Consider the following 27,144-nt stretch of genomic DNA (forward strand, 5'->3'; position numbering starts at 1 on the left):
TCTATTGAACAAAACCTGCCAAGTCACACTCTGCTTTGTTATTCCTCACAACAAAAGCATGGTTACCAGAGTATGTGTCCATATGGCATGTCTTTTGTGTGTTACAAAAGCTTTGTCTTCTGTCCCATCAGCACACAGAAGTGATGACTTTTTCAGGCCAGTCATAGCCAACATCAGCTACTTTCTGGCACTGTGTCTGACTTGCTGCCACACAGCAGCATCCTTTGCAAACCCAGGAGAACAGGTTGGCAGTTTCGACTGACTGATCCATCACTGATTGTGATGTATTAAAGATTCTCTCGGAGGGAAGTCCTGAAGCTGAGCAGCACCCCAAGGAGTTGCTGAACAGTTATTTAAGAATGTGCACACAACAGTATCAGAAGCCTCTCCAGTAAATAAAAGCCATAAGCTGGACAAAAGTCCATGAACCAGAGAGATGGAATCCCAGTCCTGATACTGGTGTGAACAGAGAATTTTTTTGGTGTACTCTCTAATAATATGCAATGGTCAGGAGGAAGTTAATGGGATACTTCAGCCCCCACTGCCCCAGGAGCTGACTCAGTCTTTCCAGAGCTCAAGGGGAGTTCCCAGTCACTTGGACACAAGCATTTCCAAGCTCAAGTGCATTTCCATTTGCAGAGCAGTTTCTACTGTTTTGTAACAACACAGATGTAGCATGATTCCTCTGTCCTCTCTCTTCTAGCTTTCTTCCACAGAAAATCCAAAGAAGTTACATGGCAGAGGTGGTAACAAATGCCAGATTATCTCGTAGCTGTTGCTATTTCCAGGATGTATCACTCAGAGCTTTCAAGAACGTCAGTGAACATTTTGTTTGGGCTGCAGTACTGACACACTGTCATAGTATTTCCTCTGATGACTTCCTGAAGCAAGGTTTTTGCTTTTTCTAGCTGATAGCAGATGTATGTGTCCCAGAGGCTAAGGAAATGAACACCATTAGTGGCAAACCTGCAGGATGAACCTGATTGCTGCTTCAGCACACAATTAAAAAAACTTGCACTAAAAGTTGATTATTTTCACAGTTATTAGTAACTTTTTATTAGTACTTTCATGATAGCATTCTATGTGCAAATAATGTCAGTAAGAAAGAAAGATTATCCTTCAGACAATTCCTACACACTTACTGCTCTAGGCTGTGTTAGGCAGCTTGGTACACACTGATATAAAGATCACAAAATCACTGTTGCTGGCACAGAGTGGTGACCTGCTCCTTTTGGGACAGTGGCTGTTGGGAGTCCGCCAGCCTTCTGTTCAAGTGTACATGCTGTATTTCAGCCAACAATGCTAAACCTTGCTTTTTAAAGACATCAGTCTTTCAAGTTGCTTCCCACCCATGCTAAGATTTAGTGGACTGAGCCCTTGGATACAGATTGAATTTTGACTTAGATCTTGGTCTCTCAACCACTGCAACCTCCGGTGTGCTAAGACAGGACAAACTGTCTTGGTATGCTGGGACAGGGCAAACACCACATCCCAAGGCAAACTGTGTGCAAGCTTCATATATGTTGTCAATGATATCTAGCTCTGGAAGAAGCTTTCAGAAAATATCAGAAAGATCCTGGGTGTGATCTTCTGGAAATAACCAAAAGCTTTTCCCTTCAGCAACAGTACCCCTAACAATTTGAAACAACCTTTTATTCCTAAACCTCTGTCAACTCAACCCTCAACTCACTCAACTCAACTCAAAAACACAAAGCACAACAGAGAGCTTAACCATAGATGTAGTCTGAACTCCCCAAAGGCAGGAGGGTGGTGTCTCCGTGTCTGAGTCCCAGGATGATAATCAGTGTTATGTAGTCTAAAGATGACCAGTTTCTGGTCTAAAGATAAAAGCACAGAGTTAATCCTTCTGCTAGAGTACATTTTAAAAATTATATCCTTAAAACCAATTTAAGAAATTTGTCTGAAAGCCATCTCTCCTGTCCAAAGCTTGCAGATTTGTTCTGAGCCTAATGCAGGCCTTCACTCAGCAGCAGGCTAGGTGGAAATTATGAAGCTGACATTTAGGCCTGGCAAAATCAAAGCCTGTATGTACTAAAAAAGAAAGCAAAGTGGAATAAGCTTCCTTTGTTCCTCAGCCAGAGAGTATGGCTTAACACTTAGCCTAGCCCTTCTTTCCAGCTTAAAAGAAACTGGACTCCAGTGGTAAAACCCTAGCTCCACAGCAAAACTCATGTTCAATCCAGAGCAGATCAGATATGGCAAGTCTTTGGAATTTGTTTGCTAGACAAAAACAAAAATGTAAAAAATGACATTGTTACTGCATCATTATTAAAAAATAAAGCCTCCTTTAAGTGAAAAGTTGAAGCAATGGCAAGAAATAGCAAGGTTTAATCATACCAAACCTGCAAGGTCCTGTGAGGAGAAGGAAGCAGGACTCCATGATCCTTATGGGTCGCTTCCAGCTAGAGATATTATATGATTCAGTGATCTTACAGACTTAAGGTTTTGAAAATAAATGTAACTTCTGTAGCAAAAAAAAATTTGCATTCTTAAGCTACATGTCTAGGAAGAAAATCTCATGCTTTTTAATTTATGTAGAATCAACAGAGCCAAATTTAGTATTGGGTACTGGATGTAACAAATGCCAATCAAGTGCACTCTTTCAAACATAAATCTTTTAATTTCTGCTGTTCTGAAATGCCCTCAACTTAGTGTCTGTGGATTTGAATTTGGCTAGCAGGTACAATATTGTTTCTCCATTTGGGCTAGCCACAATCATATTTGATAAAGGAGAACTGGTTTTCCTTCACCATTCTTTTACCAAGAAAATTAATCACAAATAAAATCCATTTAGTCAAAATGAAAATGAAATGAAAATAAAATTACATTTTCTTCATGAAAACAGAATGCTACTTTCCATATGTATTTAGGTACTTGTAGATGCATAAATATACCTACTTGGATTATCAAAAATATGTTAATGAAATATGTCTCTAATTTGCATTGTGTTCAGATCCCAGAGATTTAATATAGCTCTGCCTAAATAGTTCCACAAGTCTGACTGAAAAGATGATAAGAAACAACCTATTCTCTGTTGGCTGTATTTTATTTATTTTATCAACTAGGTTGTCTCATAACATCATCCTGCAAGGCTGGGTATACACACACATACATACACACACACACAAAAAAAGAAGCCATAAGCCATAAGAATTTAATTAAAAGAAACCTTGCCAAATAGCCCTAATATAAAATCAGAATAAAAGCATCTGGGAATGGAAAAGAGAATACATATGAACGGATCTAGACAAGCTATCTGGCTGCTCAACTAAAAACAATGTCCCTGGGCTGTCTTCTGATAACAAGAACTTGCTTACAGACATACATGTGCATAAGCATTGCCAGCCAAGGAGAAAGAACATTAGGAAATATACAAACATTAGGAAATATAAAAATACAAAATCAGATTTCCTTCTCATTACAGGTCAGATCTCAGTGAGCCAGTACTTCCCTGCAGATTTACTCCGGCAGAATGCTGTACAATTTCTTGCACCACAGTGCTGTAACTCGTGAGTTGCTTTCGTTACAGGGATTCATTTTGTTGAGGTGGCTATGTGAGTATTTACAGATACGCAGTTTGTTGGACAACCACATTCCTCACCTTCTAATTTTGAGACCTTCTCTCCAAGTTCTAAGGCTCAGAACATCCCAACTCATTAAAAGGATGTGCACATGCAAGGCATTGATAATTTTGTTATCCAGAATCAGTAGGAGGTTAGTGTCCCTAAGAAAAGCGCTAAAGGTAAAATGGCATTTTGGGAAAGCCTCTATCAGTTGATTTCTTCTATTTAACCATGAACAACCAAAAAGAAAAAAAGAAGTTAAAAGTGAATACACATCACATTTTTCACATGGAGCCATGTAAATGAAACTTTTCTTTTGATTTTTTTTTTTTTAGAGGAAGAGAAAACAATGATGTGCAGGTATTAAATTGTACCGATGAGACAGACATACTCTGGTTTTGTCAGCAAACATTTGATTACTTGGAGCTTTCTTTAGAGCCTGGAGCAGAGCCAGGTGGTGACTAGTGGTGACATTGAAAGAAGAGGAACACGGTGGAAGTCAGTCACCAGAAGAGACCTTTTTTTGCTTGTGCTTTGCCAAGTTGCTTGACAACGTGGCTGATGGAAACAGCTTCTTTTCATCGCTTATAATGCGATTCTTTCAGGCTCTTTCTTAGCTCAGCCTTATTGTCAGCCCTGTACACAGCCCAGTGCTGAGTTTCGCAATGAAGTCACCATAGAAATGACATGATGAGCATGTACTGACCTCCCAACTGTGTTTCCTGGTCCTGAAATAAATTTGAGCTCAGTTATTACGGCGCCTCTGATTTAATAATTGGCTTTTGGGAGACACTCAAATGCTTCAAATGGAATCTTTTCTTAGGGTCAAATCCTGTCTCTTATTGTAGCCTACGGGAATTCTGCCATTGGACTTTAACAAGACAACAATTTGGCCATTAATCCATGAAAATTTGCTACTCTAGTTCACACTGCCCCCCCATTTAGGATCCTGTTGTTCAATTCACTCTGAACCAGCTTGTTTTCACTTTCAAGATAATTGTGCAGACTAAAGAGTAATTCAAACAACAAATTCAGCAAGAACAGGCATTAGCTGCATTAACTGTATGGCTGCTGGCTGGACACTGCTAACCCTCACTGCAGAATCCTCCCGAACCTGCTAACAGTCACTAAGTCACTGAAAAGTAATTTCAACAAAAAGACAATAAAAGCACCATAAATAAGGAGTTTCTACGGTGCACAGCCTAGAACTATGAATATCTTTCACCTCCGAGAGAGAGAAGCCAATTCTTTAGGTCAGGAAACATCAAGGATCAAATTCTCTCTAGTTGTATATGAGGGCTCATGTTACTGGGAGTGTACCTTAGGGCACACCTTCCAATCTGCCTCTTGTACATCCTGGCTGACTTCTGTAAGCTTCTGTCTATCATAACAAAGTGCATTTTTGTAGTCTTGTTTGAGTCGTAATCTTCAAGCAAGATGCAAATGTTCTTTTAGAAATGTCTCTACCGTGCTATTCAGCAGCTGGGCACTTGTGTTCCCAACAGACTTGCTTAGAAGCAATTCATGGACTCCTGGGGCTCACAGATTAAACACCACTGGTACAGAAAATGCTGCAGATTTTCAGAGGTGACCAAGATCACACTATCACTAATTTCAAGTCTATTAGATAACTTTTCCTACCTTGGCAATTGCTCATTGCTCTTGTTCACAGTTAATTTTAAGTTATACTCCTGGACTTCATTCCTACACCATTTTGCAGCACTTAGAGAAATGCCTTTATAAATACAAGATTATCTGTATGGAAGAGGGTTAAATAAAAGAATATCCAGTTTTCTGTATCTCTGGTTAATAAAACACAGCATTTCTCTCCTGTTGCCTCTCATCAATCCTGTTTAAGTGATCTGGCATGCTCTGAAAATGCACAAGAGCTCTATTATATACAGGCAGTAGGTACAGCAGGTTTCACTGGACTGTAACTGATTTGTTGCAGATGAAGGGATGCTGTTAACCACCACTGTGAATATAATTGCTTAGTTGATTTCCACATTCTTGTCATTGTTTGCCTGGCTACTGCAAGAACAAGCTGGTAAGGAATTCCCTACTGCTGGTAAAAAAAAGAAAAGGAAAAAAAAAAAAAAAAAAGGAAGTCTTCAGGTCAAACCAGACATGCCCACACCAGAGGCAATACAAATATGCCTTTTCACCACTTCACTGCTTTTCCTTTGCTCCTTTTTTAGACCAGAACCAACTCCAGAAGGAGAGATCCTCCAGGTGAAGAGGGAAAGGGACCTGTGTGTATGGTTACAATATAGAGGTGCCACCTCCGAGCTCTGGGATGAACAATATCTGATTTCTTCTGTGACGTGTGGCAGGGAGCTCAGAGGCCTTTAGCAGACTTTCAGTGCTGGCTGTTGCTCGCAGTCTGTCCTTACACTGCTCCTGATGTGTTGCCTCTGTAGCATGTCCTGTGCTATGAGGTTTGTGGGAAAGCCCCCAGATTTCAGCTGAAATCAGAGCTGGGTGCTTCCACCAGAGCATAAAGAAAAGACACAGTTAATTTATCACACTGGGTCTTAGCGGTTCTGGATTCAGTTCCCCTCCCTCTCACAGGCTCAGACCAGAGTGTTTCCACCATGGAGTCTGGTAGCACCTGCAGCCTCCAGGAACAACTGATCCCTGCCTGTGCCAGACATTATACATACCTTGGGCTCCATGGGTTCTGATCTAAAGGTTGTTGAGCAGCACTAGGAGTGGGAATGTTATACGGAGGGTATTTGCAAAGGTGTAACTGGAGAAGTCTGGTAGTCCATGGGTCCTGGGTATCCAGGAGACCTTAACATCTCTCTACTGCCAATTCCATTTTTAATCTGCATTCTTTGGATTTTTGGAACTTCGTCTCTCCCATGGAAAACTCACCTGCACATTGGGTCCAAAAGCACATTGTAAAAAAAGATACAGGAGATCAAAACATAGCAATGAAATAAGGTGGGCTCTGTCCAAAGAGACAACTGGTACAGAGAGGCAGGAGACAGCAGAGGAGCAGTGCTGATTAGCATGATGAGCTTCATCCTCAGCACAAGCCTCGCAGTGCTCTCAGCACGCCCGCTGCCAAGTCAGTAAGTCAGCTCAAAAATATTTGTTATGTTAAAGTAATCCTCTGTGCAAGTCGTTTTAGTGTAGGATGACATTCGTCTCAGAGGTAAAATACAAAGGATCTCTGGCTGAATTCTTATTGTGAGTGACACAAAGAAAAACCCCTCGCCATAGGACACCGATTTATTGCCTATGGCCCCATTGAAATGTCTGCATAGAAAATCAGGCTACTCCCATCGAGCTGCACGACACCCAGCTGGGCATGCCGTGCAAATGAGGAGCTCACAGTGCCAGCTTTGGCAGTCACCAGGCCTGCTGAGGACAGACATGGCTAGGCAGGGCAATCATCCTGTAGCATAGCACAGCCAGGGGATGCTTCCTTGGAGGGACGACATTGAACAGACCCTATGGATCTATACAGCAGAGTGGAAAAGAGAGCATGTTGTTCTTTGTAAAAGCAAGGAAGACCGAGGAAGAGATGCTCCAGATTTCTGTCTTGCTTCACATAATTGGGATGCATTACCAGCTGCAGGAGGTATGTAACCAGCATAAATTACTGCATCATTAGCTACCTAATAGGCAACTCTTGCTCTCAGAATTAATTGGGTGAGCCAGGAGGGGCAGAATAAAAGTGGACAATGACACTGTATGAGATGTTTTCCTTCTAATACCATTCAGTAGCAGCATTAGACCACCCCCATCTGAAGGCTAAAAGGAAAAGTTTTAAGATGGCACTACAGCAAAGATGTACAGATGGCTCCTAGGAATATTCCATCACCAGGAACCTTGTATTGAGTCCTATTCTTCACATATTTTGTGAATACATCACTGATCCTACAAATCTGACATGTAGTAAATAGTAAGTTAAAAGAAAAACTCATTTTCCCAATAGCCCACTTCCCATACACATTTTACTGCAAACACAAAGGCATTTCAGCTTTCTGGCACTGCTGCCATGCAAAAAGTTCACAAGTTGAATTTCGTGGTCTGTGTCTGAAATGTGCAAAATGACTTCTCAGTTTTACTGCATCAAAGGGACGTTTCTCCAGACTGCAGAAGTGCAGTCAAACATGGATGTTTAGTTTCAGCCTCACAGGAAGGGCTGAGAAGCACATGCAAAGCATGCTCCTGCCAGCACAACCCTTCAGGGAGATCACAGGCTAAAGGTTTACAGCACTTACCCTAAAACAGGAAAGGAATTAAATCACTGTTTCTATATTGGACAAAAAGTTAAAGAAAGACTCAAAAGGCCAGATTCAGTGGTAAGGAGATGGAACCCACCAAATACTTTGTAAAGTTCCTTCCCTCCTTGAACTACCATGGCACCTTTGGGTGCCACTCACCTTCTCCTAGTGGGACCCCGAGCAGTTGTTTTGGAGGTGGTAACAACAGAGGAAATCTGCCCAAACAGACTATATATAGCATAAGAAGCCCAGCTTCCAGGTCCAGGCACACAGCAGGGTACAGATGTGTACCTGCAAGAAAAGCAATGATTTTGAGAGATGTGGTGCTTAAGGACAGGGTTTAGTGATGGACTTGGCAGTGCTGTGCTAACAGATGGACTTGATCTCAAAGATCTTTTCGCACCTAAACAATTCTATGATTCTGTGGAATCAGTAGCTTAACTTAGTCAGGTAGTAGTTTTTTGAAAAGTTGGTTCAGTGTTTCAGCTTTGGTGGTACTCAAAGGAAGTTCTTTCTAATGTAGAGAAAATGAGAGAAAGCAGAAAATTTTACAAAGGAATGACAGAGGCTCATATTGCAGGCTTCTTTGAATCAGGAGTCAAGATCTGACAATAAATAAAAGAAGCCATGCAATGAGAATCACCTGTGAACTGCTCTGACCACAAAGACTGGTTAGATTCATTACAGGAAAGTGGAGAAAGAATAGTAGCACACAGAAAAGCCAGAAACAAAGCAAAAATGCTTCAGGTTAATTCAGATACAGAATTCTAAAAACTTAGATGAAATGACAGCTGTATGACATTTCATTCATAAGAAAGACCATGAACTGGAGATGTTATGCAAAAAGATGCTGAGAACATGCAGATGTACTGAGCACGACCTTTGGAGAGGCACAGAGTGCCTGCATACATTGGGATGGAGGCTGCTGCAGCTTACAGTGATCCAAAAAGGTAGGGAATGAAATACCAAGTTCACCATCCTGGGCACCCAAGGACGAGCTAATAGCTCGATAGCCTTAAGAAAGGTCAGATAATATTGTATTGGAAATAGGCTAAATCGTAGCTTGTAGAGAAAGGACTGCGGTTTGGGAAGAGATTTACATGCGGAGAAATATAAAATGTACATCACACATGGGTGATAATAGTTGCACCTGTAGTTATGGTTAAAGTCAAGGCAAAAGAAAGGGATAAATGGCAGGAGATCTTCCCCAAGAAGTTTTCTAGTGAGAAGAGAATAAAAATGTTATGAGGGATGTATGAATAGAAGCAAACAGCTACAGACAGCAAAGGATGATGGGACTCCAAGAACAGAGATGTCATGGACTTTGTTGAAATTAGCAGAAATTGGAATAGAAGGAAGGGTATAAAATACTGTCTTTGAGGGGTTTTTTTCTAAGACAAGGAGGTTTTGTCACTAGAAATGTTTCTCCCAGCAGGAATATGCAGTATGTACCACACAGTTTTTTAGACCACAGAGAAATGCCGCATTTGAACTTCTATCAAAGAAGAAGAAACTTCCATATCACTAGGATCTGGTCCTACCCCACTAATTTCTCATTCCTTGTGTCATACCTCTTTCCTCTGAAAAAGAAAACAAAGAAACAAAGTGATGCAAAGGATTTATGACTTTCTTAAAGCACAGCTCAGCTGTAAATAGGAGACAGGGAGAAACTTGCATGAAAAGGTACCAAAGCCTCAGAAAGGGGTAAAATAAAGGCAATGGAATGACAATATCTCTGAGTGCACAACTCCTGTCCTGTGCAAATATTTTGATGTGAAAAGCTTATATCAGCCTTAAAACACCCATAAGGTCTGAAGTCTTGCACTTCTTGGAAATTAACACCTAGCCTTCAAAAACCTTACCAAGGAATCTGCCCTGTCCAAAAGTTCCAGATCTCTGCATCCATTTCTACATGGAGCCTACCAAGGGGGCAACACCATCAGCAGCAGCAATACTGGGGATGCCCCTGTGGCATCTGGGGGAAGGTCTTAAGCTAGGCCAGCAATCTCCTGCAACCAACATCGGAGTTGAAGGCAGCTTCAAGAGGAAAGATTCCCCACAGCTAGGGCTCCTTCTCTCTTTCTCTTTGATTCCTTCTGGATCCTGAGCAACTCATCAGGGCAATTCTCCAATCCAAAGACAAAACAATTTGAACACTTATAACATGGTAGTTATTGAATATTTGCCCCAATAGCGTGCATCTCTGTTTATAGTGCCCTTGAAAAATGCAGGTCCTTCCCAATGCTGAACCTATAGGACTGCATATTTTAACAGGGTATTCATTTTGTATTAAAAAAGCATCCCTTAACTATAGACAGATGTCCACTGAACTCTGCAAAAAAGCTTTTTCTACCAGTGCCACTTGGTTTACTCTTACATCTGTTGCGTAGCTCAGGAATTAGTAGAATGTAAAACGTTTTATGAATTCCCTCTGCTCTCATTCAGTGTTAATATATTCAACATGTTTTTCTAAAACCACATGCACGTTTTTTCCATTTCTTCTAATTTACTTGCATAACTTAACTCCCAAAGCTAACCTGGAAAATTCACAGAAATTGGAGACAAACCCCATCCACCTATATAAAAGCTTGGTCCATTTATTGTTCCAGAGGATCCTTTCCAAAGGGTGCAATCTGACCTGACTGAAGTTAAGGGCAAAACTTTGAGGGGCATCATTAAAAGCAAGTTTGACTCAAAACTACCCCCAGGACTCTTCCCTCATCCCAGTTATCTATGGTTATGACACACCATCCACTCTATATAAACATGTTTGAATCAGTATTCAGAAGTTTAAAGCTCCTTGGACTGTACTCAAGCTTATACACACCATAATGGCATCATGGAATTATTAGCATCTCAGTTTGTTATTTTCCTAGACATTTCTTTTCTGTCTGAAACTGAACTTTCCATCTTATTTTCCCCCCTTTATTCTCAAGAAGTAAGCATTGGTGTCAGATTTGCCAAATAAATCCCAAATAATCTTGGTCTTTTGTTCAGAAATGAGCGAGGGAAAAAATGACAAACTAATTACCATCTTACTATTGTGCGAAGCCCAAATTGCTTCATATTCAGCCCAAATATTCAGTATAAATAGTAATTTTTGTTCTTTAAAGTAAATTCTGACCCAATTTCAATTTTCTTCTTGGTTAAAAAGGTGGTTAGCTGTTGCACAGAGGGAAGGAGAAAGCAAATACTCAGAGTTGCCTATGTGGAAGAGATGTAACAAGAAAGGTTATGAAAATCAATGAGTAGGAATTCCCTGTTTTGGACGCTGCATTTCCATCATTCTGATTTCAGGCTGTGCTCACAGTGCCTACATAAATCCAGAGAGAAGCAGCCTCTGCACATCTTGTGCTTCCAGCAGAACTTTCTACTTTAATGAAAGTGAATTCCTGTGCACGCTGTTCCCCAGCTGAATGCTTCAACAGGCAAATCCAGCTCCTCTCTCCTTGCCAATGTCCTGCTGACACAGCCCACATAATGACACTGCATGTTGGCACAGGGTAGGAAATACATCTGGACGAGGTTCTATGTCCAGTTTTGTGGTCGTGAGCCAGGGTTTTTTTTGCCAAATGCTTCTTGCCCCTATTACTTTTCCTGCAGTAGGGAAAGGAAATGTATGATTATTGATCTGCCTGAAGAGGTTACATTCCCAATCAAGTGGCCTTGGGAGAGTATTAATTTCCTTCCCTCTCAGTCAAGCTTCCATGAGAATGTCCCACAGCCCACATGCCCTTTGGGTCTAAGGTCTGCTCAGCTGCAAAGTTACTTTCTTTTAGTCACAGAGAAGAAAAGGGCTTGGAGCCATCAGTCTTAACAATATTCCATGTTAAAAGTTCCCTATCAGCCATTCAGTTCACATCAGAAAACCATCCTGTTGTCCAGCTCACACTTGCAGTGAAGTTCACTACCTCCCATCATGTCTCCCATAGCTACAAAAACCAACGTATCCCTTCCTCTGTGTTTCTGCCCCACTTCAAATATGTGAAGATCACTGTCCTTTCTGGAACAAACCTCCAGTTTCTGACCAAGGGGCCACATCTCTTTGGAAGTGCTGTGTGCCAGATGAGGGGGACACACAGCTCAGTTGTACAGGCCAAAGGGAGGAGAAGGGTCACTAAATGCATCTTGCAAAGAACAACCTGATCTATACATATTCATATGAAGACTGGAATTTTTTTTTCACAACAGTATGAGATTGTTGTCTTCTGTTTGGTTTGAGATCTGCCACAACCCCTTCAACCCCCCTTCAGATCCTTTCCTGCAGATGTGCTCCCTGGCTGGATTTCTCCCCTCAGCTTGTGTTTGCACTGTTGATTATTGCAAATCAATCTCACATATGTATGGTTTTTCATGTAATTCCTGCAGTTTGTGCAAATCATTTTGAGTTCTAGTTCTGCCCTCAGATGTGCTCACAGACACTCCATAGCTTGTCATCAGCAAACATAATGAATAAATACTGTAATTGCACTGCTTTAAAATCACTGCTAACTCAAACCCTACAATACACAGAAAGCAGTAAAAAGCACAGAAAATAGAACCCTCTGTTATATCACTGCTGGCATCTAAATTTCTAACAGTCAGCTTAAAGGAATGATTTCTTAATTTCTGTGTTCTGCCATGGGAAAGTGCATAGGCCTTGATGGAAGGTTCTTCTGGTCTCAGTAAACTCAGCAAGGGGGAATCACTACTTCCAGTGCCAACAGCATTCCCATGATCTCAAGTAGCAGCTGATAAATCAGATTGCTCAGGCCTCCCAAGTCCACGAGAACTTAGAGGGAGCAGTGAGTACAGTGAACAAACAGGTAACATTACCATGGAGTCATTTTACTGTATGATTTCTTTTTTGTTTACTGTATCACTTCTATCAAAACCACACAAAGCACAAGCTGTTCAGGCAAACAGAAAGTAAGTATTACAACTGCCACTACCAGAAATGTTTGCTACATCTCACATTTCAAGAGAAAACTCCTAGAGTGGATGTTTTGAAGAGCAGCAGGTTCCCATCAGAATGAGTTACTTGGCAGCTACAGCCAAGAGAACTTCTGTACCACACTTCTCGGGGAACAAGGCAGGACTGAAGAAGGCAAAATGGAACAAGCCATTTGTTTAATTTGTATACCATGGTTGTTATGAAAGTGTAACCATCAGGTGGGAAAATGTCTCCAAAAGCATGAAAAGAAGAAAAAATGGTTAAAGGAAGTGCAGACTATGTACATCTTTCTCTGCTTTGTACATCTTTCGTTTCCTGCCTTTGTTCTCTCCTTCCTGTTCCTTTAAGCTTAGGCATAGTTGTCATTACATCACAGTGATGAGCACTCTTGAATTATCATTTCTTCACACTACCATGTCCTACATCCCAGCCCTGTGCACAGCACCCAGGCAGTTCACTGCTGTCTGGCATTATGTCCGTCTCCATACACAGCTCTCAGCCGTGGCTGCAATCAGCTGGGACAGCTCAGGGCTGCAGGCAGAAGCAGCTGCCAGCTCCCATCTGGAGCCAGCTGATGGCTGCTCCAGTCAGCTGAGGGACGTGTTCCTCATTGCAGACTTCCAGCAATGCTACTCACAGCCCATGACTTTTACAGTTCCCCTGCAAATCCTCTGCACTGAAATGGGAAGAGATGGAGAAAGCTTGATGCCAGCTCCTCTCTGCACTAAGAAAAACCTTTTGTATCACCTTTATCTGCCCAGGCCTTTTATGATCCTGCATCAGCCAACCTACAGACCAAATGCTAGGCATAGTATCACTGCATTCAAGACTTGCACGGAGGGAGGGAAAACAAAAAATTCCCCATTCCCTAATGTACAGCCAGGAAGGATAAACAACCTAATTCAACCTCACAAGGTCTCTTCCAGACTTGGACAATAATCTAGTGGCAGTTAAGGAAAACTGGCAACAATCAAGAAGGCGTCTCCTGCCTCCCTATGGGAGCACCGTAAGAACATTAAGCTGTGTTTTCCCATTTCTCCTAGCCTCTCCAAAGGCCATATCAAAAAGGGAGTAGGAAGTAAACAACTTGGTGAAGTGATCCTGCTGCAGTACATCTGTCTTTTCAAAAGCTTGAGTCAGCAAGCTGTGGAGTTTGAAGCACTTGGCCTGGAAGTACATCAACCCCATGGAAGAGCACAGGCAGCAGCAGAGCCTCAGTGTGCCACAGCAAGCTCCCCTCCAGCACAGCACCTTGCTGCACTAGCAAAGTCCAGTGTCTGTGTTTCTGAAAAGCTGGACTCTGCAGAGTGGGAACACATGGGATGAAGGGAAGGCAGGAGGTTCAGGCAGGATGCAGAGCAGCCGCAGTGGCACAGCTGGAACAGCAATGGTGTCAGACCAAAAACCCAACAACCCTGCTCAGGAGAGCAGGCTCTGACAGCAGCCAGCACCAGCTGCTTGAAAAAGTGGGAAATTATTTGCAAAGATGGCAAATGGGCATCTGCTTTGCATCCAGTGTGTTTCCTTTTGAAGGTGTGGGGCTTTTGCCTGAACAGTCTATCTGCACTCACAAATGTGTTGGCTGAAGTGTTTATGCATTTGGTTTAAGAGGCTTAGGAAATAGAAAATAAAGACCTGTATTTGTATTATGATTCCACAATGCTCCAAACTTTCAAGTTAATTCAGTAAATAACAGGAAAATCCAGGGTACTACACCAAATCTCTTAAATCTCAACTTTTTTGTGAGTCCCACTTGAAAAAACAGGTGATGCTCCTCACTTCACTGCTTCTCCCCACTTCTCCCTGCAGCTCTGCTACTGCTGCCTCTTCAGCATCCAGCTCAACCACAGCACAGATTCATCATACTGGTCTGACTGCCCCAGCTCTGTCCCTCCAAAAGGCAAGCAGAGCTCTGCACTAGGCTATGGCTCAGGCAGAGAATACTCTTGTTCCTGGAGTCCAGGTTTCCAATCCAGTACCTTTAGAATCTCATCTCAGGTAACTGTAAATACTATATTAAATGTTAGCTTCAACAATGTCCAGAATTTGATGGGTTTTATAAGCTATTTTCTTCTTGTAACTACATTATTGAAACGAAACTGTTGCATCCTGGGAAGAAAAAAAAAAAAAAAAAAAAAAAAAAAAAAAAAAAAAAAAAGAGAGAGAGAGAAAGGGCAGGCCCAAAAAGGTTTAGAAATCTCATGTTATGATGATGATATTTTGTTATGACAAAATTATTTTTATTTCACCGAAGGAAGGGATATGGGCTAAAACATTTGAATACTTCAGATTTCTGTACACAGGACAGTAGGAAAAAAATTAGCAAACAACTCAGGTACCTACAAACAAAGGACAGAAACGGGTCACGGCAGGTCAAATAGCTAAACCCAGCTTTTCAGGCCAAACTGATCTGAATTCAAATCAATGATGTCCAATTCTATAATTTACAGCTTAGTAGCATCTCCCTCTGGAATTTCAAAATAGCAACTCAATGCATAGTCCAGTGCTTTCACATTTCCCTAATGGAGTTATTCACATGCTGAACAAAGCCTGAAAGGAACCAGGCTAGGAGGAAAAAGTATGAATCTCACTAAATATTCAGTTTTTAAAATGCAAGTCAGAGAACACAATTGAGTTTAATTAGAAAACTCAAATGGGACCCTGCATGTTAATGCACTTGCTCACTGCTTGGGTTCATTTCAAAGTGTTCCCACTTGATTGTCCTTGGAGACATTTGTGTTTGTATCTAACAAAGAAGATAAAAAACGACAGGAAATGTTTGTTCTGGGTGTATCTGTGTAAATCTGCTTTCAGCAAAGATGTTATTGCAGCCCTCTACTGCAGCACTGAGTTCACGAGACAGGAATGGTTGGACACTAGTGCTGCGTGAACCTTCTTCCCTGGAAAACCCCTTACTAAACTGCATCCGTAGCAAGATGTAATTTCCAGGGCACTGGGGTTTGACTTTTAGAACTCTGGAAAATTTTGTCAAGAATTAGAGCAGTGACACAGATCTGTATCACAACCTGCCTGGAAATAATCAGGCTTTCAATTCCCAGCTGCAGTGCCCAGGGATCCTGCTTAAATGTACAGATGTAATGATGATGTATTTATAAAATAAAACTCCACGTGCTTTCGTTTAGGATTATAAATAATATTGCTTCTTGAAATCACTCAGTGTAATAATAAACCCTGTTTGAAGCACAGTCCCCACTGAAGCTCATCAGCTGTTTCTGTTGGTGCTACTCAAATATGATTATAGTGAAACAAGTTGGGTAGCATTCCTCTAGATAAATTTTTCAAACCTTTTAAAGTTTAGCCATTCACTATCTGTTTTTCAAAAGGTTTCATATAATATAAATCAACATTTTTTTATTGCTAGATTTAGTGTATTTTATAGAACCAAAATTAAAGATGTGTTGTGCTTATGTTTCCTTCAGTGTATGGCTTTTGGAAAAAAAAAAAACCATGGCACAAGTCAGAGCTGAATCAAACACTATGAAATATATTTAAGAAATGGTTTAGACTACTGCAGGCCAGGACTGTCCTGAAGGGAGCTACTAGGGGGTTATTATAGCAAGTGGCAGCAAACATATATGTAACTAAGGTTGTTAACACCAAAAATAGGATGTAAATCATATTTTGAAGAAATATTCAAGCCCATTTTATAGCATTATCCACAGATATAGACATAAAAAAATAAATGAATCACAGTAGTATAATGAGGTGAAGATCTGGAGGAATATGCTGTTCTGTACTTTAAGACTGTCTCAGGCTCAAGAACAAATGTAAAGCTGGAAACTCAACATGGGATTGTCCTGTGTTGCATGACAGCCACCTATAAGGTGGGCAGTGTGTATGTTATGAAAAGTCTTATTTTGTGTTGCTTCAGCTGGGGAAATGCTGACTTGAGTGGTTGCTTATTGAAATGTTAATATGCAGTTCACACACTTGGTCAAGAGTGGTGGATGTGGCTCATGCTCCTTGGTGTGACCCATGTCCATGGGGCAGGGCCAAGGAGCCCCTCCACAGTTCAGTGCTCTCCACTGTCCTTCCCACAACCTGCACATTATGCAACCAGCCATGGGGACCTTTCTGAGTCTTAGTCTGAGAGGATATCTTATCCTAGACAAGGTCTGCTGCTGCTAAAAGCTGTTCGGGAGGGGCATTCCTGCTCCGCACAGACTGAGTTAACCACCAACTGTTAACCACCTCATTTGAGTCAAATCTGACCCAAATAAAACCAGAATCTGCTTTTAAATCCCATAGCTCCTAATTTGTGACTATTTAGCTTGAAGATGCCTGTATGCTTGAATTTGGTCTAATGAGAGATGTTCCCCATCCTGCCCTCAGCAAAACATCCTGGATTTCACTTTTCAGCAGTGCAACAGGAATTTAAGGGCTGCATTTTTCTTTCCCAAAGGGGAGACAAAAGCTACCAAGCATCTCTACTCCTTTGAAGCTTGCAGACAAAGTGAAAAAAAAATCTCATTACTTGGGACATATTTTACCTCCTGCAAAGGGTGAAACAGGCCAAGTGCAAAGACAGTTAAAAAACCAAACCCAGTCACCCTTCCTCCATCCTTGCAAACTCACTGGAGCCTGGAGCATTACCAGAGATTTCCCACTGTGGGGAGCTACAGACCACAGTGCCCTCGAATCACCCAGAAAGAAATAAAATTAAGGGGCTTTAATACAGCAGGTAGGAACTGCATGTCAGGGTTTCCTTCTGGAGAATGTGTAATAATTGCTGTGGTACACAGAGAGTCAAAGAAATGAGTACCCAGACACCAGTAGTAGTGATGTCAGCAGTAATTCTGCTTTAGGACTTGATTGAATATGTGTTGAAAATTGAACCAAGCTGTTCCCCTGAGCAAAAGGCTGGCAGGACCCCTTGTGCATGTCCCTGTCTAAGCTGCAGGTAGCTGATGCCCTGAAGGAATGTGAGCTTTTCCCTCCTTCAGAAATGCTTCTGGCTCTTTGTATGCTGCTCCTGGAGGAAATCCCTTCCCAACCCCCAGCAGGAGATCACTTTAGGCATGTGCACAGACAGACAGCCTGCTATGCCAGCCAAAATAGACTTTCTTAAATCCTGCACATTGACACCAGGTCGTGAGCTGATGTCTAAGAAAATTAGTGGAAAAACTCATAGCTGTAAACAGATGGCCCCATTTCACCTAGTAGAGAGTAATGAAAAAAATCAAGTAACTGTCAGATGAACACTTGAATGAAGCAAGGCAAAGTAGCACAAAGATTTCAACATGAGCTATACACAGAACTGAGAGCTTAAATCTGGCATGAGCTTTTGGGTCCCAGCAAAAAGCGTCACACAGAAAGGAGTGATAGTGCAACACAAAAAGCCATGGCAAAGTGGCAGCCTGTCTGCCACAAGCAGATGAGAAGATGTTGCTCCTTAAGATAGCTGCAGGGCTGACTTGTATTTGAAGATTTTTCTCAAATACCCACTCACCTATAAGACTCTTGGGTCCACCAAGACACTGACCTCCCAAAAGGTCAAATTCTTAATAAGCATCAGAGTGAAGAAAGCACACGAAACAGCCTGTTTTTCAAATTCCAGGCAGGACAAATCCACCTCATCACCCATGGGGCATTTGGATGATGCCAAATTCAGCCCTGCTTGGGGCTGGACTTCAGCTGCCAGGCTGAATCTGATCCAAGCAGTTAGACAGTTGTTTTGGTTTATCCCTCACACACTCCCAAACTACTACTATTTTTCCACCTTTTAATCTACTCATACAAAAATTAGGACCTAGTACAAAGAACACAGGCCAGACAAATAAAAGTTGCTCCATTTGAAATTGCTAAGGATAGAGGCCTCCCTTTCTGGCAGGGAGAGTGAATCAAGATCATTTACTGGGCTGCTTAGGTTGGTTTGTCTGGATTCAAAGCAGAGGCCACAAAAAGCATTCACAGATACAGCAATGAAGGCATTATGATCCCCATAGCTTAACAGGCTGAACAAGAAAGTACCTTTCTGCAGCAGGTTACAAAAGTATAAAATCCTTCCTTCTGGTATTTTCACTGTATCTGCTGTGTTTTCACACCATACCAGGGGTAAGTTCTTAAAAGCACAAGACCTGATGATTCAGCAGAAGCATTGGCAGTATGCAACATATAAAATGAGGCTAGATTTCTATCAGTTCCTCCTTTCCTTCTGTCTTATGGTCCCTTCTGTCTCTTGTAGCCTCTCCTATTCCCTGTGCTGTAGACCCTCTCATTTACCTCTCTCTGTGCATGTGATTAGGGTAAATTATCTGGAGGCATCAACCTTGTGAACTTTTAGGAGCTTCAGTTTATACAAATGAAACAAAAATGGCCCAACAGTAAAGCTGCATTTAAATGTTTGCTTTTTACTTCAGAGAGGTTGAGCACCTTAGAAAAACAGATTTATTTTAAATACCTGCAGAGTCTGGTGGACCACAGCACTGCAGCATCACAACACCAGTCAAAAGCCTCCCCCACGCACCATGGACTTAAGAGTTTTCTTGAGTAGATACAGCCTGAAACAGGATAGCCACATTTCTGGCAATAGCTGAGGAGATTTTAAGTGAACAGTCTTAGGCAAAAGTTGATGAAAAGGAGACAACAAACACCCATTTTATAACATGCTACAGTAATTCTGTTTTTTTCAACTCTTCCTCTTCTTTCACAGCTTTGTGTTGAGTTGTCCTGCCTATATTAGACTCAGAGAAGATGCAGTATTTATACTTCCAAAGGCAGGAAACACTTGTGTAGAAGCATACATTAAATTCCCATTAACTTCAGCAGAAGTGAAATCACGCTGACAAGAGGCCACAGTTTATGCCTTGTTCGGGTTCTAACTACTGTAAGTAGTTTTCCTCTCAAAACTGTATCCAGGCATATGCACAGCTGCTGAAGTGGATGCAGGTAGGAAACACATTTACTGTGAAACTCTCCAAGAGTTAGAAAAAATGGTTGGCTACCAGTAATTTTTTCTCTCAATGGCAACATTTTACCAATATAGATACATAGCTTGTCAATGAAAATCAGAATAAGAAGATATTAGAGATACACCACCTTTAGATCTTTTGTTAAAGCAGTTATATTTTCAATGTTTCATACATTGGAACCCTCCTATATTTTCATATCAAACATACATGGCCAAAGTGGATGAAAAGCAAAGTGACAACAAATCACAGGCAAGATACAGTACAGGCAGCAGAATTCTAGATTTTAAGGTCCCTGCAGGAAATGCCTTTCTGGAGATTTCGAATACATCTCTAATGTAAATTTAACATTCGCAGTACATGTTGAGCATCTGTATTTTCAGCTTGAAAAGGAAACAAACCTTGGAACTGGCAGAACACAATCTTTTTATGCCTTAAGGAGAGCATGTTCAGGTGCAACAAAGCACCTGGAAGCACAGGATTCTGCAATAGCAAAATCCTCCAAATAACACAAAGCAAGAGTGGGCAGAGTAATTTAGGACAGGACTCTGTGCCAAATCTAGCATATATATTAATTTATTGTGTGTGAAGCATGAAAAGCCTGCAGCAAGCTCCACATGGCAAATCCAGTGAGATACACGTATGTTAAACACCCTGGGATTTCTGAATGCTGCAAACAGGGAAAATCAGTTGGAAGTCTGAAAAGATATGGCATCTGAGGATCCCAGGATAGTGTTAATCACCCAAGGTCAGGGAAGCAGAGAGAAGTCCAGTCTAGAAACAGCATGAGGGAGCAGTGCTCTCCTTGATGGAAAACGAGAAGAAAGAAAATTTCAACATATGTTTAATCAAGTCCTAAAGCAGAATTACTACTGAAAAGCCCGAACCAGGAAGCCTAAAAGGACAGAGAAAAGAGGATACACCATCTCATCTACAGAAGGCAAAGTCTCACCCTGAGTGACCACAGAGTACCCACAAGGTTAAGTCAGCTCTTTGGCAGAGCAGCCTCAGGTAGCTGGAAGAGGAGGCAGCTGCAGTGAGCCAAGACACTCCTACTGAAAAAGAAGGGTATTGGCTAAATACCCCCTCGAGGGACTTTTTCTTATCATTTTATTTTGTAGATGTTCAAAGCAGTACAATTATAGCCTATGATCATGTTTATGAAGATAAAGGTCAAACATAACTCTGTGAGTTATGGCTGGTACTAAACAACTTCCCAGTGATTTGATAGTCTCGGGAAACCTTTGAGACCAGCAAAGTGAATTGACAAATTCTCTCAGAAACAAGCTAACTGGTTCTCTAAAGCTGGATCTACTCTTTATACCCTCCTGGAAGCAGCTGATATAGGGACTGGTGGAACAACAGAGAGGTCTTCAGGTCTCTGCAGAGGGTGAGAATCCACTGCCTGAAGGCAAAGAGCAGGAGTGTGAATCAGTCACTGACCCTGAAAACACTGTCTCATTCCATCATTCAGAAATTAATATGGTTAAACAAAATGTCCTGGGAATAAATAAGTAATTTGAAGGACACAGTATAAAATAGATAGTTTGGGCACCTGTGGCTTTGGGTTGTTTTTGAAATTATTAACTGGGTATCTTGTAAAAATATGCATTTCTGTGACCCCACGTGTTATTGAGTGGCATTGTGTTATTGAGTCTGAAAGCTGGTACGTGCTCCAGAGACCTGCCTGCCCAAGAGTCTTTACTTGTATCTTAATTACAAATGCATTGCCCTGGGACAAGACCAACATCTCTTTGCCTGATGTGACCAACCTTCACAATCTCATGATTACAAAATTTCATTTTTTAGCATTTTTCATGGTCTTCAAACACAAGCATTTGCAATTATTGCATTATCTAGATCAACACTTTAATACATAAATTAAAATTACACAGTAAAGCTCACAATCTTGCCTAACAGCATTTCCTGTTCAGTGATTCGGATCAGCGTGGGCTGATCCTTATTGGAATGCCTGAAACCCTTAATTGTATTGCACATGAATACGAGATTTTATGTTCATGGCAGTGATTTAATGTCCACTCCTCTTTAATGAAGCCTTTTAAGTGATCCATAGAGAAAAAGTTAACAGCTGTAATACTCTGGCTTACAGGAGTCCTCTTTATTGATCAGCATAAACCCCAATACCTCTTCAACAACTCTCATAGCCAAAAAACGCCAGCAGCAGTTGGTGTGGTTTGGAAATGAATGCTGCTCTCCTTCTGGCAACAGTTTAAGGGCATAGTTTTCCCTTGAAATAGTGAACTTAGTTCTCATTAAGAATCTGATTTTGATAGCAATTATCAGTAATACCTGGAGCAATTCCACTGATGTTAATAACATAACAATGGGGTAAAATCAGGCTAAGTGAAAATAAGGACTCAGGACCACAGGCAATAAAAGTTTTGCATCTGCTTATGTTGGATCCAAGCTTGGTCTGGCTGATCTAACTCTTGTGTATTCATGAAAAACAAGTATGTACAATGAGAGGTACTCAAGTAAAGCTGAAAAAGCACTCACTGGAATATTTTTGGCTGCTTCTAATCTTACAATCTTTTATTTACTCAGTGAATGCTTTTCCCTCCCAATACAGAAAAATTCAAAAATCACTTTCCTCTTTCCTTTTTATTCTGGCAACATCCTTCAGAAGACTATGAACAGACTATGAACTGGGGGCTGTATCATACACCTACATGAAAGAGAAGGAATTTACTGTCCTCACATTCCAATCTAAATGAACCCAGAGCCACTCTGCTCTGGAAACAAAGCAGCAGGCCACTTTGGCAATGACTAATGTGGCCACAGTCTTCTTAACAGGAACTATGTTATTGCTGGCCAGTTTTCTAGCAGAAGCACGTAAAATCAAGTCTCTCTGGTCCCGTTTGCTTTGGTACAACTTGTGTCTTACAATAAATCCCCCAAGCAATACTCAGAAGTTTGAGTATTGTGACTAATTTGGGGGTCTCATCCTGAAGCACTTTGTGTCCGACTTTTACATATCAGAAGAAGACATAACTTCATCAGTCTCTGCAGATGGCCAAGACTTCAGAAACACACTCAAACTGGAAAGACTGAAACCAATCAAATTAAATTCATGTCTCAATTTTAGACCTGAAAAGTTAAGGAAGGCACTAAGAAATGCAGATGGAACTTATGACATTTCCAGTTCACTGTTTCAATTCCTGGGCATTTTCTTTCAAGAGACAGTTCCTGAAAATTATATCTTACTTTTCATCCATGCTTGGACAACTAAAGTCATCTTTATCCATCTTTTCCATGCCATTCACAATTTTGGAACCCAAATAATCCAAATATGGTCAGCTGTTCCCTATACAAAGCCCTGCTGCCATTCTGGTGACCTTTGGTAGGACATCCCTTTTTGCAGGGCATTTATGAATGAGATGAGCAGAACAGATCTCAGCACAGATTCTTCTGGGACTTCATTGGTAACTCCCTTCATTCACCCCAAGACTTTTTTTCCAATCTTTTAATTACAAATATAACTATGCCAGGATCCTCCCTCTTCTATCACAATTGCTTCACCTTCTAAAAAGTCTTTGGCAAGGGCTGCATCAAAAACTTATCAAAATCCATATAGACAATATCAATCAACCCATGCATTTTATGTATTTGCTCATGCCTTCAGAGAGGTACAAAACAAGATGTTTACAATAGTCCTTAAAGAAGCCTATGGGTTCTTCGTCAGCAGACTTGATTGTCCAAGCATCTACTTATTCCATCTCTTATTACAGTCTCTGCTAATTTGCTGATGTTGCAGGCCTGTTGCTCCCCACGTTCCCTCAGAATGCTTTGAAGCTGGACATCCACCATCCACCATCTTCAGATACTGAGAAAGTTTTAAGCAATGATACATTTTACTATGTACAAGCTGTTTACAAGCAACACAGCTACTACACATGTGAGTTTCCTTTAGACTCTCAGGTGAGCACCATTATATTTTATTACCTACTGCACCATAACTTCCTCCACAGTAGCCTCAATATTGGGCATATTCTCTCATGAATTTACCCCAAAAATGCTCTGTCTGTCTCACCTGTTTCTTCAACAGTGAATAACAATACAGATAATGAATTTGACTTCTCTGCAACAGGGTGTCCATCATGTCCAGCTGCTCAGTTTTAAACTATGACCTTAAAGTGATCCTACAGTCTCAGGTCAGCTTTTTGCCTTAAAGGGTTTGAAGAATTAATACCGGTTTTTTGAGTCCTTCAGCTAATTGTTCCTTCTTTTTGCTTTATATTTTTGTATCTTTATATCTCCTTATGGAGATTAGGATCCTTTTCCTTCTCATCCTTTGGATATGTTTTCAGCTTTTTAAAAACTGTCTTTTCATCTCTGTTTAACCTGTATCTGCTCCCTTTGACCATTTCCCTTTTTTTCACCCTTGTTAGAGGGTGCTGTGTACAAACAATTCTGGTGGGGTATCGTTCAGCAACCCCATATCTCCTCTGAGTGTTTAATTCTCTTACAATTTCTCTTTAATGTGCTTTTATTTTCTTCATACACAGACACACTTGATCTTACAGAGCTGAGCATAATTGTAGTGGATGTTTGGCCTTCTTATTCTGCAGGGACAGAATAAAGATTGTCCAAATCCAATCCAATGGACACTGCAGTCACTGGTATGAGCTGCACTTAAAATGAAAAAAATTCAGCCAGATGTAGCACATGACTTAGTGTCAAATCAAGGCGCTTTTTTTTTTTTTTTTTTTTTTTTTTTTTTTTTTTTTTTTTTGTGGTACACCTTGATGATTATCTCCTGCAGGAAAAAAACACCAACACTGTCTGCCCATTTCACCTCTGGGCAAATCTTAGACAAGATGTGAGGCTACAGCTATGGTGGTAACCAGATTTTCCACATACAAGAGTATTTTCTGCCCCTGTGATCTCTGCACATGCAGTTAGAGTCATGGTTCTAGTAGAAGAGACAATAGTAAGGATCTAATGTTATTCTCTTCTTCTTGAACATGAAATGTCAGCCCAGGTTGCACAGAATTCCTAACAATTCCTGCTACCAAATGCGATCTTTAAACTATTCCAATTTTTTTTTAATTGATTTCAGGTGTTACGAATTCATGTCCAGACTTGCACCTTATGGTGAATTTAGTCCTTCCAGATGGCAGGTGACCCTCACACACACTCATTCACACACTTACACACTCACGCACACATTTACACGCTCACATACACACTCACACTCACTCACACACAGGTGATATCAAAACATTGGAAACATTAGAAGTACAGTTGTTCTGGTCTCTCTTATTTCCAAAAAAAACCTTTGACAGCTTTTTCTGATGGCCTGTCAAGAAGGAATGGCCTACATACAAATCTTTTTTTTTTTAAATTAATACCAAAAAAGGGAAAGAGCATGAAAAATTGTTGCAAAGTATGGATTAATTTTGTGTGGAACTGCTATTTGTAAGGATTTTATGTCGGTGCTTGTGGGAGATGAGATGGCAGCAGCTGTCTGTCTGTCTTTCACATACACAGAGCAGATGCTATTCTCAGAGTTATTTTTCCACATCCCTGTAGCACTGTACCAAGCACATGGACTCTCATCTTGAGCAATGGCACAGATATTTCTAGTAGAAAACAAGTCAAGCCCTGGCTTTAAGTTTTAAATAAGCCAGAGACTTTCGTGCATGAAAACAAATTCTCCAAGTACTTCTTGTCATCCAAGAGTGTATTTAAATAATCTGTGAAGATTTACCTGGCAAGAGCAATGTCCTTGATCTTCGCTGCTTCAGAGATGCTGTATGGATGTGCACAGGTTTTTCTTAACTTTGAAAGCTCTATGCTGAGGAATAGGGCATGAGAAACAAACAACATTTCTCTTGGCACAGATTAAAAAAAATATACCTCCTGCCAGAAGTTGTAATCTAATTTTGGTGTCACTTAAAAAATAATCTTTACAGAACATTAAAATTCTACATTTTGTGTCCCTTAGGCAGCCATAAAGTATCAATTAATGTCAAGCTAAATAAAAAGAAACAAACCCATTTGTTTTTAATATCCTGAAATTAATAGCTAGAAATTAAAGTTTTCAAACTCTTAGACTCCTGCCTTCAAATACAAGGACAGAGCTAGTCTTGCTGTCCAGGTCAGCAGTGGAGGCAAAACTCCAAGGACAAAATTTACTGAAGTACAGTCTCCTTCAGGAACATGAGTATCACACAGTCACTAATGAATTTAGGTAGAAAGGGAGCTCCAGTGATGATCTAGTCCTAGCTCTGCTCAGAGCAAGTCAGCTTATTCAGGATCATGGCTTGTTAGTGGTTTGCAAAAAACCAGGTGGGTTTGCCAGAGCAAAGAGAATAGTGTGACTGGAGCACAGCACTGACCTAATAACTTAGAATTTAGAAACTTTTCAGAATAAAAGAGAAGAAGTCAGTAGAAAAATGAACATGTTTTGGATACCCACAGTAAACCAAGTTTTGTAGTGTGGGTTGCTTTTTGTTTGTTTGTTTTAAACAAAATGACCAGGAACAGAGACAAGCAAAATATTTCTTGTTGCCCAGACCTGGCATGCTGTGCAAAGTGACCTGAACCAGGCATGCCAGACAGTCTCATCCTCCTGAAGCTCTTCACTGACAGTCACTGAAGGAGCATCTGCATCCTTGTTCATCTGCCTGAAGGAACCAAAGCCAAATGCCTCTTGATCTTTAATTGCTCCTCTCCCATTCCCTGCTTCTCTCATGTGGCAGAGAACAACAGAGCAGTGTTTCGCACTATTTGAATTAACCTAATTAGCACAGTGAGACCCCAGGCCACACATGCTGTACAGATCTAAACAATATAATTACAGGAATATTTTCATTTTAAGAATGTTTTTATTTGCATATTCCCCTTTTGCCTAATTTTTTCTCAGATGAAATACTGAAAAACTCATCTGATTGTGTTCACTGAATGCCTGTAGGACCCTTGGAGGAGGTTGGCTTTTGTTATTCAAATCTTACTTCCTCCTCTCCTGTTCTGTCTTTCTGAAAGAAAATAATTCAGTTCTTTCCTCCTTTCACATTTTAAACTCCCTTTTCTTTATTCTAGCCTCTTAAGTTTGAGCTATTAAAGTAAAACCCCCTGCAATATGGTAACAGGAGGAAGAAAAAAACCCAGTAGGTAGGATTTTATTGTACTTAGTGACAAAAAGTAAAACTTCTTTAAAAAAGCTAAACTAAAAACGAGAGAGTTTTAATATTTCATTTTTATTAGAAACTGGAAAAGTTCTAACAAAAGCCTTCCACAAAAATTTTTGAAGGATACTTTTGTAGGGGAAAACGCTTTTAACAGCAAATAAATGAAATCCCAAAGTAAGCCCTCATCTTAGAACCTTGGGGTCAGACCTTTTAGTAGGGCCTGTAGGGACAGGACAAGGGATAATGGTTTTCTACTATAAAGGGTAAATTCAGGCTACTTAAATGAAAGAATTGTTTTTGCAATGA

General features: G+C 40.7%; 1 protein-coding gene across 1 annotated transcript in view; it reads right to left on the reverse strand.

Moving 5' to 3' along the window:
* Positions 1 to 27,144, reverse strand: part of ME3 (malic enzyme 3) — a 119,515-nt gene that overhangs the window by 67,233 nt on the left and 25,138 nt on the right. The gene's annotated exons all lie outside the window — the stretch shown is intronic.

Source organism: Prinia subflava, chromosome 3 (genome assembly GCF_021018805.1).
Source record: "Prinia subflava isolate CZ2003 ecotype Zambia chromosome 3, Cam_Psub_1.2, whole genome shotgun sequence".
NCBI classification, from domain to species: Eukaryota; Metazoa; Chordata; class Aves; order Passeriformes; family Cisticolidae; genus Prinia; species Prinia subflava.